The 17,495-nt window shown below is 40.8% G+C and overlaps 1 long non-coding RNA gene across 1 annotated transcript in view; it reads left to right on the top strand.

Annotated features, from left to right (window-relative positions):
- The first annotated feature begins 283 nt into the window (after positions 1 to 283).
- The window catches only part of LOC110742048, a 51,403-nt gene continuing 34,191 nt past the window's right edge, over positions 284 to 17,495 (top strand). The window contains exon 1 of the long non-coding RNA XR_002519283.2: positions 284 to 6,580. This is a non-coding gene — a long non-coding RNA (uncharacterized LOC110742048). The remainder of the gene's footprint in view (positions 6,581 to 17,495) is intronic.

Raw genomic sequence — 17,495 nt, 5'->3', positions numbered from 1 at the left:
ATTTCCATACGTCATGTGAGGGACCCTGTGGGAGGTAACTGAATCTTGGGGGTGGGTTTTTCCTGTGCAGTTCTCATAATAGTGAATAAGTCTCATGAGATCTGATGATTTTGTAAAGGGGAGTTCCCCTACACAAGCTTTCTTGCCTAAGACATGACTTTGCGCCTCCTTTGCCTTCCACCATGATTGTGAGGCCTCCCTAGCCATGTGGAACTGTGAGTCAATTAAATCTCTTTTTTTTTTAAATTACCCAGTCTCATGTATATCTTTAGTAGCAGTGTGAGAACAGACTAATACAGATGTTAAAATAAGATGATCATAAAAATGACAATAAAATAGTTTGTTATAAAGTTACACATTTTTAAATGGCATTCATGTGCAATATTTCATCTGATATTCCAAAACACGCAGAACACTATACTGAATGTAAGTAAAAGTATTACTTTTATCATTCTATATAAGAAGAATTGGAGGTTCAGAGAGGAAGTGATTCCTCAAGGGCACCTTGCAAATCATTGGCAGAACAGGTACCCATATGCAAACCCCTGGACCTCTCATCATTAAACTTCACTTTCCACACACCCTACTGAGCTATTTTGCTTTAAATAAAAAGTCAGTGAAATTTCCTTGGAATTACGTGTTTCCCTGGGCTTGACTGCCCTTTGTTTAGGATTTTATATTCTGCTTTCTATACAAGTTGTTACGACTCAGCACTTACCCAGTAACCTTCTCCAAGGGAAAAAATAGCAATAATTTATTTGGCTTATACTTTTTCTAAGATCTCAGATTACTGTTTTGCAAATATCTTCCTGAAGTTTAGAGTGTATAAAACAAGAGTATATAAAATGGAAAGAAAGCCATTGGCCCTATGAAGTCAAGGACTCTTTCCATAATAATAAAAAAATTTAAATAAAAATTTGATCACAACTTAAATTCATGGAAGAATATTTGCATTAGAATGGGTGATTTATGCTAAAATATTTCAATATCCCCTGAGCCTAAAGGCAGCAAAATTATTCTTTTGTTTGTCCATTCAATTAATCATTTAGTAAACATTAAACTCCTACACTGTACCAGGCAGGCATTTTTTTAATATAGGACTTGCTTATTTATAAGCTCAAAATCACAGATGTGGGGAGCATCGTACATCCTGTTGAATCTCTCTTCCCTCTTCTTTCACAGTTTCGTTCTTGAATTCTCTATTTCCATGTCAGGAGACTCTACTACTTAGGTTTGAATTGCTCTATTGATAAGACTCTCGTTACTTCTAGAGGTTCCTGAAGTTCAGTAGGTTGCTATATCCACTGGTCAGTGTTCCGGGGCAAATGGACAATTCTCTCCCCAACAGAGCATGACAGAAACACGGAAGGACAACTCATTAGACAACTTTGTAAAGCTCCCCGCTGGTACTGCATTGGACTGGCAGTTCCTAGTCTGGTTTCAGACAAAAGAGACTCAACCACAATTAAATAGTCACAGAAATTCCCTGTGGGCTTCTGCCTGTGCACATTCAGAAGGATACTAATTAGGTGGGGACCCCTTCCATGCCAAGCTCCCCAGGCATCGGGTTGGGGTGGGGGTGGGCTACATTGGAGGATTCCTCTCTGACTAGCAGCAGTGTTTGACCTCCTCATTGAGTCCCTAAATTGTGTTTGCCCTGCTAATAAAGCCCTAGTGGTGGGAGCTGACAGACTGCCTGCCTTTCCCTATCCAGGGGACTCTGCTTTCCCCACTGTGAGCTGCAGGGCATGAATGACCCCTTTGTCTTCATCTCAAATGTTTTGGCAGGGCTTCTAAAAACAGTGGTGAATGACAAACCACGTGGTTCTAATTGTTTTCTCTGGGATCAGACTGATTTCCTTAGGGCATCCACCACATACACTCGGTGCCTTGAGATCAACACTGCCCTTCGACTTTCCAGCTAAAACCCCAAACTGTGATTTTTAAGAAGTAGCAAAGTATATCCAATCATTCTAAGAAAGAACATTTTCTCTACCCAACTCTAGTAATCGTCCAGGTGAAAACATCAGGGTGTGATTTCCTTTCCAATTAAAAAACACACTGAGCCAAGACAAGCCACCTGTTTATATCAAGGAAGGTACTAAAACCTTCAGGCTGCAATTTCTTGAATGAAGGAACAAATGAATAAACAATATGTGGAGAAGAAAGGAAGGAAAGGGGGTGGAGGAAAGTGTTCAACCCTAAACTGTGCAAATATTGGTTTGATGTTCACCTTGTCCCAGGCACTAAGTCAGGATTTTTCAACTATTAACAGTGTGGATCAGATCATTATTTGTGTAGGGAGGGTCTTTCCTATGCATCGTGGGGTGTTTAATAGCATCTCTACCTCTACCACTAGATGCCAGTACCAACACCCCATCCCCAGCTGTGACAATCAAATATGTGTCAGATCTTGCCAAATGTCCACTGTGTGCTGGGGGTGAGACAGGCAGTCGGGGGAAAGGTTGAGAGTTACTGAACTAGATAATTCAGAAAGACAAGAATTGCAGAAACACTAAGTGAGAGTTGGCTCGAGAGTCGGCAGCTGGGTAAGAATCCCATGTTTGCCTCTTACTAACTCTGTGACTTTGGGCTTAATACCCATCCTCCCTAAACCTTCAAACCTACTCCACAAAGTCTAAAGGATTAAATGGGAGGCCCCATGTAAAGTGCTTAGCACAGAGCCAGATACGCAGTGAGCTGAGCACATAATCAGCATTAACTGGTATCAACATCATCCTCATGGTATTTCTGCAACTTGACACAAAAACAGTCCTCTTCTCTGAGCATAACGTGCTCTTCTCATGCATCTGCTGAGCCCATTGGGTGCTGTTTACGTCCACCATCAATTCTAGAGTTTCCAACCTCCATATTTCAGGCCCAAGAACAGCGGGACATGAGGACTCTGGCATCACCCATGACCCCTTGACTCCCTCCTGGGGTACACACAGGCCAGGGGCTGAGAAAGAAAGATGTTTCCCACGGAAGAAAAGGCTGCTGACATTTCAACAAGCACATTTGACAGGCCTTTGACCAGCCAGGGCCATAGGTCAGATTCCTGGCTTTCACATTTGCCTTTCTCCAAAAGGAAAAGCCCCATGGTGCTAACAGATATCTTCGGCCTCTGGTTACAGCCTGGGATGAATGAGCTGCCCCAGCAACCTGGTTTTTGCAAAGGTTCCCACACATCGCATGGTTAGTCACTTCCACCAACAGTCCCCCAATCAGCATGACTCAAGATCCAGACCTGCTTCTCTTCGGCCTGCAGCCACCCCATCCGCTTCCCATCAGCTCCTCTCCATCCTCACCTTTGTGTTCTGTTTAAGTCTCTCTCTGGATCCCTGGATTGGAGATTTGAAGCACCCTCCTCTCTACCTCCTATCTCCAGGGCATCCTCCAAACCATGTCATATTTTTCTAAACTGCAACCGTGACTGTCACTCCCTTGTTTAAAAACTTTCAGTAGTTCACCGTTTCTTTTGAACTAAAGTCTTCAGTTAGCTATACAAGTACTTGAATGCCCAATGCCACTTCCCTTCATCTCTCAAGAAGTGTTTCCCTTCTCACTCCCACTCACTGCCTGAACTGCAGGTAAGCCAAGTCCCATGCCATTCCCTGAAAATGTCCTACTTCTTTTCCAAGCTGATTCATTCCCTCAGCAGTACAGATAGAGTGCAGGGCCAATGACATCATCAAGAACTAACTGAAGTATTTAAGGCTGGAAAACACAGATGTATTGGATAATATATTTGAAAAGAAAACTGTGAAATAAAAATGAATAAACATTAAATAGTCACAAAACAATACACTCTAACTAGTCAGCTGTAATTCAACTCGTGATTCCATATAAATGTAATAGACATTAAATTAAATAAATAATATAAATTGTTTTGACACAATTGAAACTTAAAATTTTAATGTGAGATGTGCTATGTATGTATTTACATTTGGTATAAAATGAGATGGGGCTTCAAGATGAAGAGGTTTAAGTGTTTCCTGCAATCCTGGTTCTTTGAGCACATTCTTTCTCTGTAGCATGTGTTTTCCAGTCTCTCCACCTGGAAAACTGTTTCTAATTCTTCTAAATTAACTTAGATATTGCCTCCTGTAAGCAACTCCTCTGAGGTCTGTTCCACAAGGTCAGCCTTCTCTCTGTGGTCTCTGTGCTCCATCTCAGCACCTCTCATACTGTGTCAGTCTGTATCTCTCACCAGACTTTGGGGGTTAACGATGAAGAAGATTGTGTCTTATTCATCTTAAAACAATTCTGTATTACCTGGAACTTAGCACATAATGAATAAATATTGACTACTGATGACAATAACCACTACGACAATTACAATGTTGTAATTTGGGTACCCTCCAATGGCAGACCAACCAAGAACCTCAAGAGAGAAGTGCACTTTCTTACTTTGCTGTGGCCACATTAGGGTACCCTCTGCTCTGAGTGTGGGTCAGGTCATGGCATGACAGGTTAGCCATTAGCTGTACAGGTGGGTCATTGATCATCAGAATGACCAGCTTTCTCTCTCCAGATCACCACATGGAAATAAATGAGACAGGCCTGTCTCAGACGTGGTTGCTCTCAATAACTAGTACCTCCAGGACCTGACATAACCAACAAAGCAAGATTCTGAGGGGTCCCATGGGCTTGGAACAAGGAACCAGTTATACTAGGGTCTCAGTGCAAATGAATGGCTTTTGTGGCGGAAGAAATGTAGAAGGTAAAATGCTGAGCACTTCAGGCATTCTATGTCCAGTGAGGCAAGCATTCTTGGCTACAGTCCCTAAGGGGACCACATAAATTTCACAAGATGCTGTTTATTTCTCCTCTTTCAGGGATTTTTGAGGGTGGGGCAGGAGGCAGAAGAAGCATGTTTTTGGTTCATAAACCAGATGCTTTCTTTATCATTGCTCAGAAAAACTGAGGGAAACAAACAGAATCAGGGTAGTAAGGGGAAAAAATACTTTGGTGTGAGCCAGGCTTGGGTTGGAATCTTAGCTCTGCCACTTACAAGTAGTGTGATTTGAGGAAATACCATGTAACTTCACTGAGCCTCAATTTCCTCCTTCCTTAACTGGGTGTAACACATACCTTGAAGATTTGATATGATTTCTGCAGTTCATTCATTTAATGCCAACCATGAGAATATCTTCATGGTTCATGTTCAATAGTCAGTGCTGTTGTAGATCATATGTTGTGGGTTATATGGATGATCATATGTTCATGTCATATGTATATCATGTGTTGTAGATCATATGTGTGAGAGTGATCCTGGCTCCATCACCACCACCACTACCCCATATCCCTCATTCCTTCCCCTATAATTGATTTTCCATCTTTGGATACAAAATCATACGAGAAAACAGTGCATTCCTGAGGAAGTCTGTTCTTAGGGTCCCTGCTTTGGAGCACACCATGGCAATGGGCCACACTGCAAATTTGGGGAATAAATTTCATTTTGAGTCTTCCAGCAGTTGTCTGAAGACAACAGCTACTCGTGCAAGAAAGGCTTCCAGAGAGAGTGGGACATCAGGGAGAGCCCTGGAGTAGTAGTTTAGTTACCATTTCAAATGTACCATCTACCCACTGGAATATTGCTATTATTGGGAAATAATAGCAATAGTGTGTCGGTACAGTTTTAGAGAGTTGCACTATTTACAAGGTGCTTTAACAGCACAGAAAGTGACTTTAACAGGTGTGGCACTTGGCCTCGAGGTATACCAGTTGTATTGGTCTATGGAATTCCACTTTAACTTTTTAGTAACTTGTGGTGGCATCTATCATTATCCTTGTTTTATGTATGGGGAATTTTAACTACAGAGAGATTAAGCGATGAGGTCACACAGCCAGTAAATTCACTGAATGAGGATTTGAACCCCAAGATCTGGTTGATTTCAAAATTGATATTCTACCCCTAAAGGACTCCCTTAGTCTTAGAAGTATGGTTATCAGAGATAGTAAATAAAAATGTATAATACTCAAAAAATTTGCATTTCAGGTAAGCAACAAATAATTTTTACTGTAAGTACTCCCCAAATATTTTTAGCATGAGTATAGCCCAAATATCACTGATACTTTTAAAATATGTATCTATCTTAAATGTTAATTTAACTAGGCATCTTGCATTTTATCTGACAACCCTTGTTAGGAAGTTTGTGTCACATGAGCATGTAAGAAGTGGTATGTCAGGGCTTTTCCAGAGACACCTGAGGTGGTGCTCATGGAAATGTGCCATTCATAAATGTAAACATTCTCTTTACTATTGAAATACTTTTAGAGAAACATAGGCACAGGAAAGCTCCAGAGGTGATTTAGGATGTGTTTTCTACATGAATGTGATACGGGTCTAGGTGTGCAGAGTGAGAAATCCAAATCAAAACTGACAGTGGGCAGATAACTTCGACTGGGTAAACTCAGGGTCACTAAGCCAATTTCACCCTGAACTCTCACAGGTCCTCACTTGGAAGCCAGAGCAAGTTGCTGACCTAGAAGCTGATGCTTACTGAAACCCACCTGTAGGGCAGCACCGTGCTGGCACTTCATGGCATCTCATTCCGTCTCCTGGCATTGCTGTGAGGTGGGTGTTATCACCTCATTTACTGAGTGAGAGATCGGGATGGAGAAGTCAAGGCCACGACTCATTACTGGTAGAGCTGACTTTGACGCAGGTCTGTTTGAACCCTATCTATACACAGCATCATATATATGGTTCATGGAAAGTCAGGGAGCCACAGTCTGATGCCTGAGATTTTGTAGGTATATATTGAGTGTCCCAAGTAACACAGTTTAAATTGTTCCTTCTACAGTCATTCTACCTGAATAGACTCCTGTCTGCTCATCTGCACCTTTTTTGACTCATCACTCAAGGCCCATGTCATCCCTCTCTGACATTTCTGAAAAGTTTTGGAATACTGATGCTTTCCATGATACATGAATCCCTCTTCTACATCTCAAATCACTCTGACTTGGCTTCCAATGGCCTTCAGATTTGACCTCTTACTGCAGGAACTGGGCACTTCCTCTCCCATTGTGTGCACAATGCCTTCTGCCACTCCTACAGAGTGGTATGCCACATAGCACAGTGGCTAAGAACATAGTCCATGGCTCCACCACTAACTGTGAAGGCTTGGATAAATTACATAGCACCACATGTCTTGGTTTCCTTGTCTTTAAATACAGATAATAATAATAACACCTACCTTAAGGTGTTGCTGTAAGGATTGATTGAATTAATGTTCATAAGTCACTTAGGACAGAGCTTGCCACACAGGAATCAATCATTTTTTGTTATTACTGTTACTAATGATGAGATCTATCATGATTTGAACTTTTCATTGGTGTTGAGCACAGAGCTGAACAGCTCACATGCATCATGTCATTCTATTCTCACAACAACCCCAAAGGCAGATACAACCGCCATTCACACAGTTAGTAAATCACAGTGAAGAGGCAAAACTCATCTGACTGTGGAGCCTATACTTTCAATCCCAGCTCTTCTGTTCTCCCATATTTCTCTCTCAGTCTCTTATAGATTCTTGAAGGTGCTTCAAAATCATGGCTGACTTCAACTACATATTTTCTCTGTCAACCCATAAAGAGACATAAACATTTTTGCCTCTCCAGAATCAAATGCTCCCAAATCAAAGCCTTCTTTGTGTATATGAGCAAGGAGATGAAATTGAACAGTGGGGGGTTAATAAGAGCAGTCAAGTATGGGCTTACAGGTTAGCCCAGCCTAACTTACAACCTGAGAGCTACCTTTTTTGCACAATGACATTACAACTCCAGGACTCAGATTCCTTCTTGAACCATAAAAGTATCAATTTTTTCTTTCTTTTATTCTTTAAAATAATATAACTTAAAAAGTTAGAGTATTATTTAACCTCACACTGGGGCAGGGGTGGGGGACAAAAATCAAAGCACATCTTTATGGATGTGGACCATGCGATGTAACACCCATCAATGCCCGCATCCCAGGTGGCCCCTCGGAGCACATTGCACCCAGCAAACTGTTGATCTTGAGCAAACCACCCTTCCGATGACTGTGTAGTCACTAGAGATGTCTGCCTCCACCTCCAGCCTGTCAAAGACCTCAGAGAGATAACTTTGTTGATGAATAGGAAGGAACCCTTTCTGAAACCCCTGAGCAGAATGTGTCTTGTCTATAGATGAACAAACGAAATGAAACACTCCAGTCTGGGACCCACAGTGACAGCTTCAAAAAGATACTAAATCTTCACAGACCAACAAAGAGAAAAGAAAATCAAAGTTTATGGAAAATTTCACATGGCATTGGTAGGTAAGACATGTGATGTAGAATCCATCTCAGGATACATCCGAGGATACCATGTGATAACTGTTTGAATGTGGGCAAGATTTGCAACTCCCGTGAACCTTCGTTCCACATCTATGAATTTGTGAAAGTTGTCCTTCAAATTGGGATGGGCTCTAAATGAAGTCACAGATGTCAAAGCACCTGGTATGTCTGATTCCTACTAACCATATTATTTTGTAAGAGCACCATTTCCAAAGTGTCAATTTTGTCTTTATTCATAGCACATCTATTTCTGATTTGGGAAAATAATAATGTTTTTATCAAACTGGTAACAACTGTGGCCATTGAAATTCAAAGAGTCTCATCCCTTGCTATTTAATGGCACTGATTTGCTGGGTTTTCCCTTCTCATCCACCCAGAGTTCAGTTATCTGAGTGAAAAGACCAAACTAGAGCTATAAAAATATGATTACATTGCTGCTGCAAGTTCTCAAACTCAGATGGTTATAACCTGATGCGGGGCATTCCAATTTTAACTATCTACTGCTGTTTTTATTTCATAAAGACACTAAAAACATCTTGCACTGCTTTTATATACATCACTACTTTTATGGCTTTTGTGTCATAACTAAAGGCAGTTCATTGGAAGCTAAGGTTTTTTTTTTTCCAGCAGAAAAAATAGCCAACTTGGAATAAGACATTTCTGTCTCGTTTCTCTGCCTTCTAACTCTGGCCCATTCAATCAGTCCACATTCCTCCAGGCTGCCAAACTGTTCTTCCCAAAAAGTGATTTATAGGATATTGCCCTGCTCAACCTTCAAAGGCCTCCAGTTACCTTGATTAGAAGGCCCTACATCCTTAACCCAGCATTTAAACGTGCCTGGTATCTGGCTTCACAACTAAGCCACCTAAAACACAACAAAACACTGAGTTTGTGCTTTGCCCTCTCAGGTACTCTTGATTTTATACACAATATGCTGCCTCCACCATTTCCGGTAAGCCTCTCTGCCTTGCTTCTTTCCATCAGTTTAATTCCTACTTATTAACAAAAATTCAGATTTCTACATAATTTTTCTAAAAAGTTTTCCCTGGGATTTCTCCCTTTCCTCATCATTAGCAGAACACTGCTGCCTCTCTTATTTTGACACAGCAATATTCTGCCCAGTCATGTGGCTTTCACTGTTGCCTTATCACCTCTCCGCACCTAAATCCAAATTTCCCTTTGATTGGGAAATAGACCTTATACCTTTCTTTATCCTGTACTGTGCCTATGGGGAACACCAGATAATGATGCATAAGAAAAGGAAGAATTCTAGGAGGAAACTAAGCAGATTCCTCAGTTTACCAAGGATAAGTGACCTAGCCACAGTCACATGAAGTTCATTTCAGATTATCTGGAACCTACTACGGTGCACTTTCCAGAAATGAGGGAGAGAGGGCGAGAGGAAGAGGCGAAGGGATGGATGGATACACACATGCATGCATTCTAAGGGAATATCTGTCAAACTCTTGACTCAAGGAGCAGAGGATGCCTCCCTCTGGAGAGAGAGAATAAATAAAACACCCTCATGAACAGGAAGATGACAACTCTGTGTCTAGTTGGTAGAGATGGAAGTTCATCTCTAGTCCCAACCAGATTCAGCAAAAGATAACCCACCAAGATTATCCTACTGCTAATGGGAAAGACAGTAGGTTTGTGGGCAACACCAGAACTAAGTGATAGAAAGTGATGCTTTTATTCAAGGACCTGGACTCTCCCACACTAGCTAGGGAAGACCACTAGCTTTTTCCCTAGCTAGTGTTTTTCCTCCTACTTCAAGGTCTTGACTATTCAGACCCCCGAACCCCTTCATTAATACAGTCAGCTCCAAGCACTGAGATGTGATTAGTGATTTATACTATGATGTGGCCACTAGCTACTAATGTACACAGCTCTGGACCATCTCAGAAAAGGTCGCATCTCTCACATGGACAGATCACCTAGTAGGTGACTAGACAGACTCTGATAATAAATATCTAGGAAGCCTTTGTAATGTTCAGACAATTCTGATTCCTATAAAATTCCTTGTCTTGTAAGCTCAGGTGCTTCACCCAGTCCATGTCAGCAAACAGCTGTTGATGTTGGACAGTGTGGTTGACATAATGTCATGTACCAAGATTATGGTAAAGGCATGGCCCCTTGTCCTCAAGACACTTTCAGTCTAGGTAAAATCTCACTCTATGGAATCCCCCTCATTAAGTCTTCAATCTAAATGAACATTTTGATTATCACTGAATAATCATCCCTATAGGAATTTGAAAAACAATCCTTTCCTTCTCCATCAGCATCTTTCCTGGTAACCATCACAGAGCTCCATTTCTTCTGAATACACCATTGTCTGAGTTCTTCTACACCCCTAGTCACCTCCAGTCTTTAGTTGCCTCTCTCTCTTTGCAGTATCTGAGCTATAAACAAAATAAAGTGAACTCAACCCTTGAGTTCCATTAATATCAGCCCATGATATCAATAGAAACTCTCCAATCCAATGATCCCTTGCTATAGATCATACAGTAGGGCAGGTGAATTAGAACCAAAACCAGATCAGTAATTCTCAATAATTACTGATCTGGCTTTGGAAGAAAGCCAGAAGATAGGAATTCTCAGTGATTCTCTGTAGTATCAGTAAAGTCACCATTAACCTGGAAACCCTGAAATCCCTTGGTGGGTGGCCATCCATCTACAAGATAGCCTGTTACTGAGTGGAGCATGGTGAGGTGTCCTTGACCTGAGCCTTGAAGTCTCGCAACACTCATCCTCAACATTTCACATGTGCTTACCTGGCTTGGCTTATTCTAAAAAGTCTCAGAATTTTCAAAGCTTCCCTATAAGGTCTTTGATATAGCTGAGTCATCTGGAGGAGTCCAAATACAGGGCTCTTCCAACATCACATCCCTGTGTTCCTGTAATAAGTGACTGCAGCCTTTAACAGGAAAATGTAATACTTTTCAGCCTCACACTTGTTTTCTTGCATTCTGCACATGGAACACATAAATGGTGTTTTACAGATTAAAACAAGACAAAGACTGGAGAAGAGTCTGTGTGTGCTTACCTATTAACCATATTAGGAGTCAAAATGATTCATGCCTCCAACAGATTCCACTCTGGCTTTGAGCTTGGTTATGTAGTACCAAGATGAGTAAGGTTCATTTTAAGAGATATTATCAAAGAAGCCTGTGAGCGCAGTTATGCAGGCCCCTGTTTAAGAAAAGCTATGGCACTCCTATGTTAACCTCAGAGAGGAAATATCTAGAAGACACTGGTATTCTTGAGGCTCACTTTGCCTTGGGGTTTCTCATGCCGATGCTTCTACCACCATTAAATTGTCCCCAGCAAGTCCTGTAATTCCTGCAGTACAGACACTGGCTTCTTCTCTTCATGTGATGCCAGTAAAAGAAAGATGAATTGTTGAGGCTAAATTTTATTAAAGATCCATAATTAACAAGAAGGAAACAAGAAAACCATATCATCATAGCTTAAAACTTAAGCTCTGTAGTCAGGCAGATTTAGGGTATGAGTTTTGGCTTGGCCAACTTCTATTTCTGTGATCTTGGGCAAGTCAACCTTTCTCTGACAAACTTCACATGAAAACTAAGAATTGTAGTACTATCACATTGGGCTGTTGTAAGAATTCAGTGGGAACAATAGAATAAGCTATATGCTAGGAAAATCAGCTACTACTAAACACTGTATAGAACAAGAGTGATCTGGCTTACATGTGAGGCCAGCCCTTCAAGCTTCTCCAGGACCCAACGACCCTCTCCTTCCATAGTTTAGACTCTTTTCAGGCTGTAGGTATCATCCAAGCACCAAACACTCAGGAACACACCTCGAAATCCAGACCCAAAAAAGAGTGACACTCTTGCCCTTCTCGTCTCTCAAAATGCAAACTTTATTTGCTTCACATTTTTCCTCCAAAGTATTAAACATATGGTATTTCATCTGTCTGCATAAAATTTTAAAGCAGATACAGATGTTCTTCTCTGCTAAATGTTGGATTTAGAGTCAGAAGACCCGGTTGTGAATTCTGCCTCCCCCACTTGTTAGCACTGGAATCTGAATCAACTGGCTTCATCTCTCTGAGCCTTGGTGTCCCCATCTGCAATGGAATAACAATGATATGATGGTAGAGGGGTGCAATGGCAAGAGCGACAATGATGAAAACAGGATGTCTACCTCACAAGCTTGTTAGGGGACTCTTAGGAGCTGTTATGTGTGTATAATAGTTGCAATCTTTAAACTATACAATTTTCTGTTCATCCTATTATTTATGATCTGGGAACTAAAGCTCATGGAGTGCAGAAGTGACTAAGGGTCACACAATCAACCTGTGCTCATGAATGTCATAGTGGGTCACTTCTAATGGAATGACCACTTGTACACCTCTGGGTTTGTTAGCCTTTGGCCCGATTCTGGTCCAGCTTCAGGACAAAACACCCATATGCTTTGTAGACCAGGTCTAAGAAAAGCATGTTCATTTGATCATCTATCCTTTTTTTTTTTTTTTTTTTTTTGGAAATAACAGTGTATACTACACTGGCAGTGTGAGGGTACAACAGCAAATAACTAGTCGCAAGACTGCCATGTTTATAGTTTATTATAGTCTAGTAGAAGGAACTTACCAATACTCTAGTTTTAAAGCTTTGTTAAAAATCGTGAGGCTATTGAGTCTCGGAGTGGCTCCATAGCTTCTCACATCTCACCTGGGAGGATAGGAAAAGACGGAATGGGAGCTAAAGTTGTTCACATCCCCTGGCTAGTGCTCTTGGTTCCAAGTGACTCTCTGACATAAAGAAATCATCTTCATCATACCACTCATTCTTTCATATTTCATATAGGATTTCCCTGGGAGTTGATAAGATAGTTTGCTCAGTGTATTAGGCCTTCCTCAATTCCTACATTGCTGGAACACCCATGAGCAAGAAGAGGCCCAGCACCTTCACAACGCTATGGTTTTAAGGCGATAGGCAACCATTGCTCCATGAAAGAATAGTATCTAAGCTCTTATCTAATTATCTAACTGACACACTGTGTTAATTAAGGCTCATTTGGCAAGCTGAAATAAATCGAGGGATTTATTCAAAAGTTCCTGGGTAGTCCATGAAGTTCATGCAATGGTTAGGCCGAAACTTGGCAAGGAAGAGACCCACGGAAGCTCTTGAGACTACCTTAGTAGGAGCAGATGGCCATAAAACCTTGACTCTGGAGCTGTGCTGTCCAATACAGTAGCCGCTGACTCTTAAGTTTAAATGCAAAATTAAAAGTAAATGTAATGTGGCTCACACCTGTAATCCCTGCACTTTGGGAGGCCAAGGTAGGCAGATTGCCTGAGCTCAGGAGTTCAAGACCACTCTGGGCAATGTGGTGAAACCCTGCTACTAAAATACAAAAAATTAACAGGGCATAGTGGTGCACACCTATAGTTCCAGCTACTCGGGAGCTGAGGCACGAGAATCGCTTGAGCCCAGGAGGCGGAGGTTGCAGTGAGCCGAGATCACGTCACGGCACTCCAGCTTGGGCTACAGAGTAAAACTCTATCTCAAAAAAAAAAGAAAAAGAAAAAGAAAAAAAAGTTAAAAGTAATGTAATGGAAATTAATGGAAATAAAATTTGAAATACAGTTTCTCCAGCATGTTAAACACTTTTCAAGTGCACATCAGTCACCATGTTGGGTGGTGCAGGTTAGAAATCATTTTCCATCATTGCAGAAAGTTCTATTGTAGAGCACTTCTCACCATTGATACCATCAAAGCGCCTCTATCCTGGACTCCCAGGCTCTGCCACATTATTTCAACTTTCTAATTTTCAGCAGAGAGAATATGATAAGCCAGATTGAGATCCGTGTCTACATCTGGAACAATCCACTATGATCAAGGAGGACGAAATCATTTAATACAGGCCTGGCTGGGCCTTCTTCACTGGGGCAGGTGATATAAGGGAATCTTCTGTGAAAAGGGTATGGGAGTACAGTCATGTTCCCTCCTAGACTCATCAAAGCCAGTGTCTCAACAATTCTCTCTTGTGTCTATGTAATGCCTCCCAGGACTTCCCTGTTCAACTCTCATGACTCTCACAATAGCCTGAGATGATAAAGTGGACAACAGAAGTAAAGAAAAGCTCTGCCCAAGATTGTGGAACAAGAGAGTAGTAGTCCTAGGGCTTCAATCCACTTCCTGTGTCTTGTCTGGTACATTCATAATGTCTTCTTCCACATTCCTCTTTTTAAAATTTAATTTATCAGGAAGGATATTTTTATTTATTTTCTTACTGTTCATCTTGGGCAGCCTTCTTGAAACATCCTAATAAATCTCACTCCTCTTTAAGGAGCTGCACTGGGCCTATTAACAGGGGAAAAAAAACCACTATTATGTATCTTCATCTCAAGGTGTGACCCAATGACTCCAGGCCCAAGAAGATGAACAGATCTTTTTTTTTTTTTTTATTCTAGAGAGCCTTCTGAATGCATGATGTGTTTTTTAGGACACAAATTCAAAGGAGGCACAAAGAAGTCAGCAGAAGCTTCATTTAGGGACTTTTGTCTCTTCCATGAAAAGAGTCTGCACTAACAACAGAAATTGAATGCACAAAACTAATTATTGGAGTCGTTTTTAATTAACCTGGCCAGCTAATGTAATCCCTGGAACATTCGTTCATCTGCAGAAGTGTTATCTTCAGGAGCAAATCATCACTGGCTTTTTTGCATTCATTGGATCTGTATTGATGGAGCATCAAATCCTTGTATGCAATGGAAGTGTTTGCACCTCTAGGTTGATAAGAAGGCTAGGGGAGTGAATTTCTTCCTCTGCCCCTAGTTTCTACATCATTCTTTAGGTTTCTTACAGAACACTCAAGTCTCTTCTAGGTATTCCCACCTGTATGGCAATGTGATCCGGTGTCTAAACTCCCTACATAACCTGGCCCAAAGACACTCTCAGCCCATGAGCTATAACGCACCCACCTATCCACAGAGCAGTGCCATTCTAAGGATACATCCACCTGAAAACCCTCCAAGGCAGCAGGTTCTCAGCCTTGACTGCACGTTAGAATTGCCTGTGGAGCTTTTAAAAACACCCAGTTGTGCTGCACTCCAGACCAATTAAATCAGAATGTTTGAGGATGGGATCAGCATCAGTGATTTTTAAAGCTCCCACATGACTGCAAAGACTACTTGAGTGGCAAGTTAGTGGCCGGCAGTATGTGCATAACCTGGAGCGTGTTCGAAATGCAGAACTGCTGACCCCACTTTAGACCTACTGAAAGGGAATCTATATTTTAATAGGTTGCCCCAGGTGACTTATCTGTGTATTAAAGATTAAGAAGCACAGCCCAACCAGGGTTCTCAAGCTTATGCGTGCCTCAGAATAGCACCTACAGAGCCTGCTAAAATGCAGATTGCTGGGCCCCACCCCCAGAGTTATTAAATCACAAGGTCTAGAGTAAGGCTTGAGAATTTGCTCTTTAATTATAATTTCAACTTTTATTTTAGATACAGGGGTACATGTCCAGGCTTGCTATGTGGGTATATTGCATCTAGGTGGTGAACGTAATACCCAATAGGTACTCTTTCAACCCACACCCCCTCTGTTCCTTCCCTCTCTAGTGGTCCACAGTGTCTATTGTTACCATGTTTATGTCCACATGTCCTCAATGTTTAGCTCCCACTTATAAGTGAGAACATATGGTGTTTGGTTTTATGTGCCTGCATTAATTTGTTTAGGATTATGACCTCCATCTCCATCCATGTTGCAGCAAAGGAGATGATTTCATTCTTTTTATGGTTGTGTAGTGTTCCATGTTTCCATGGTGTATATGTACCACATTTTCTTTATCCAGTCCACCATTGACGGGCACCTGGGTTGATTCTATGTCTTTGCTAAGGTGAATAACTTGGCAATAAACGTACAAGTGCATGTGTCTTTTTGGTATGATGATCTGTTTTCCTTTGGGTATATACTCAGTAAAGAGATTGCCAGGTTGAATGGTAGTTCTAAGTTCTTTAAGAAATCTCTAAACTGCTTTCCACATTAGCTGAACTAATTTACATTCCCACAAACAGTATATGTGTTCTGTTTTCTCTGAAGATTCACCAGCATCTATTGTTTTTGATGTTTTAATAGTAGCCGTTCTAACTGGTGTGAAATGGTATCTCATTGTGGTTCGAATTTGCATTTCTCTGATGATTAGTGATGATAAGTATTTTTCCATATGTTTTTTTCCATTTGTATATCGGCTTTTGAGAAGTGTCTGTTCATGTATTTTGCACATTTTATAATGGGGTTATTTGTTTTTGCTTGTTGATTTAAGTTCCTTACATATTCTGGATATTAGGCCTTTGTTGGGTGCATAGTTTACAAATATTTTCTCCCATTCTAGAGATTTTCTATTTATTCTGTTGATAGTTCCTTTTGCTATGCAGAAGCTCTTTAGTTTAATTAGGTCCCACTTGTCAATTGTTGTTTTTGTTGCAATTGCTTTTGGGGATTTCATCAAAAATTATTTGCCAAGGCCAATATGGAGAAGGGTATTTCCTAGGTTTTCTTTTAGGATTTGTATAGTTTGAGGTCTTCTGTTTAAATCATTAATCAATTGTGAGTTAATTTTTGTATAAGGTGAAAGGTAATGGTCTAGTTTCATTCTTCTGCATATGGCTAACCAGCTATCCCAGCACCATTCATTAAATAGGGAGTCCTTTACCCATTGCTTGTTTTTGTTGGCCTTATCTAAAATCAGATGGTGTAGGTGTGTGGCTTTATTTCTGAGTTTTCTATTCTGTTCTATTGGTCTATGAGTCCGTTTTTCTACCAGTACCATGCTGTTTTGGTTACTGTACCTTATAGTGTAGTCTGAAGTCAGGGTGTGTGATATATCTGGCTTTGTTCTTTTACTTAGAATTATTTTGACTATTTGGGCTCTCTTTTGGTTTCATACAAATTTTAGAATAGTTTTTTCTAAATCTATGAAGAGTGATGTTGGCAGTTTGATAGGAATGATGTTGAATCTGTAAATTGATTTAGGCAGTATAGCCATTTTAATAATACTGAGTCATCCAGTCCATGAGCATGGAATGTTTTTTTCCATTTATTTCTGTCATCTCCAGTTTCTTTCAGTAGTGTTTTCTAATTCTCCTTGTAGAGATCTTTCATCTCCTTGGTTAGCTTTATTCCTAGGTATTTCATTTTCT

The sequence above is a fragment of the Papio anubis genome, chromosome 18 (assembly GCF_008728515.1).
Source record: "Papio anubis isolate 15944 chromosome 18, Panubis1.0, whole genome shotgun sequence".
Taxonomy (NCBI): domain Eukaryota; kingdom Metazoa; phylum Chordata; class Mammalia; order Primates; family Cercopithecidae; genus Papio; species Papio anubis.
The sequence above is the reverse complement of the archived record's forward strand: the minus strand, read 5'-3'. Positions and strand labels throughout refer to the sequence as shown.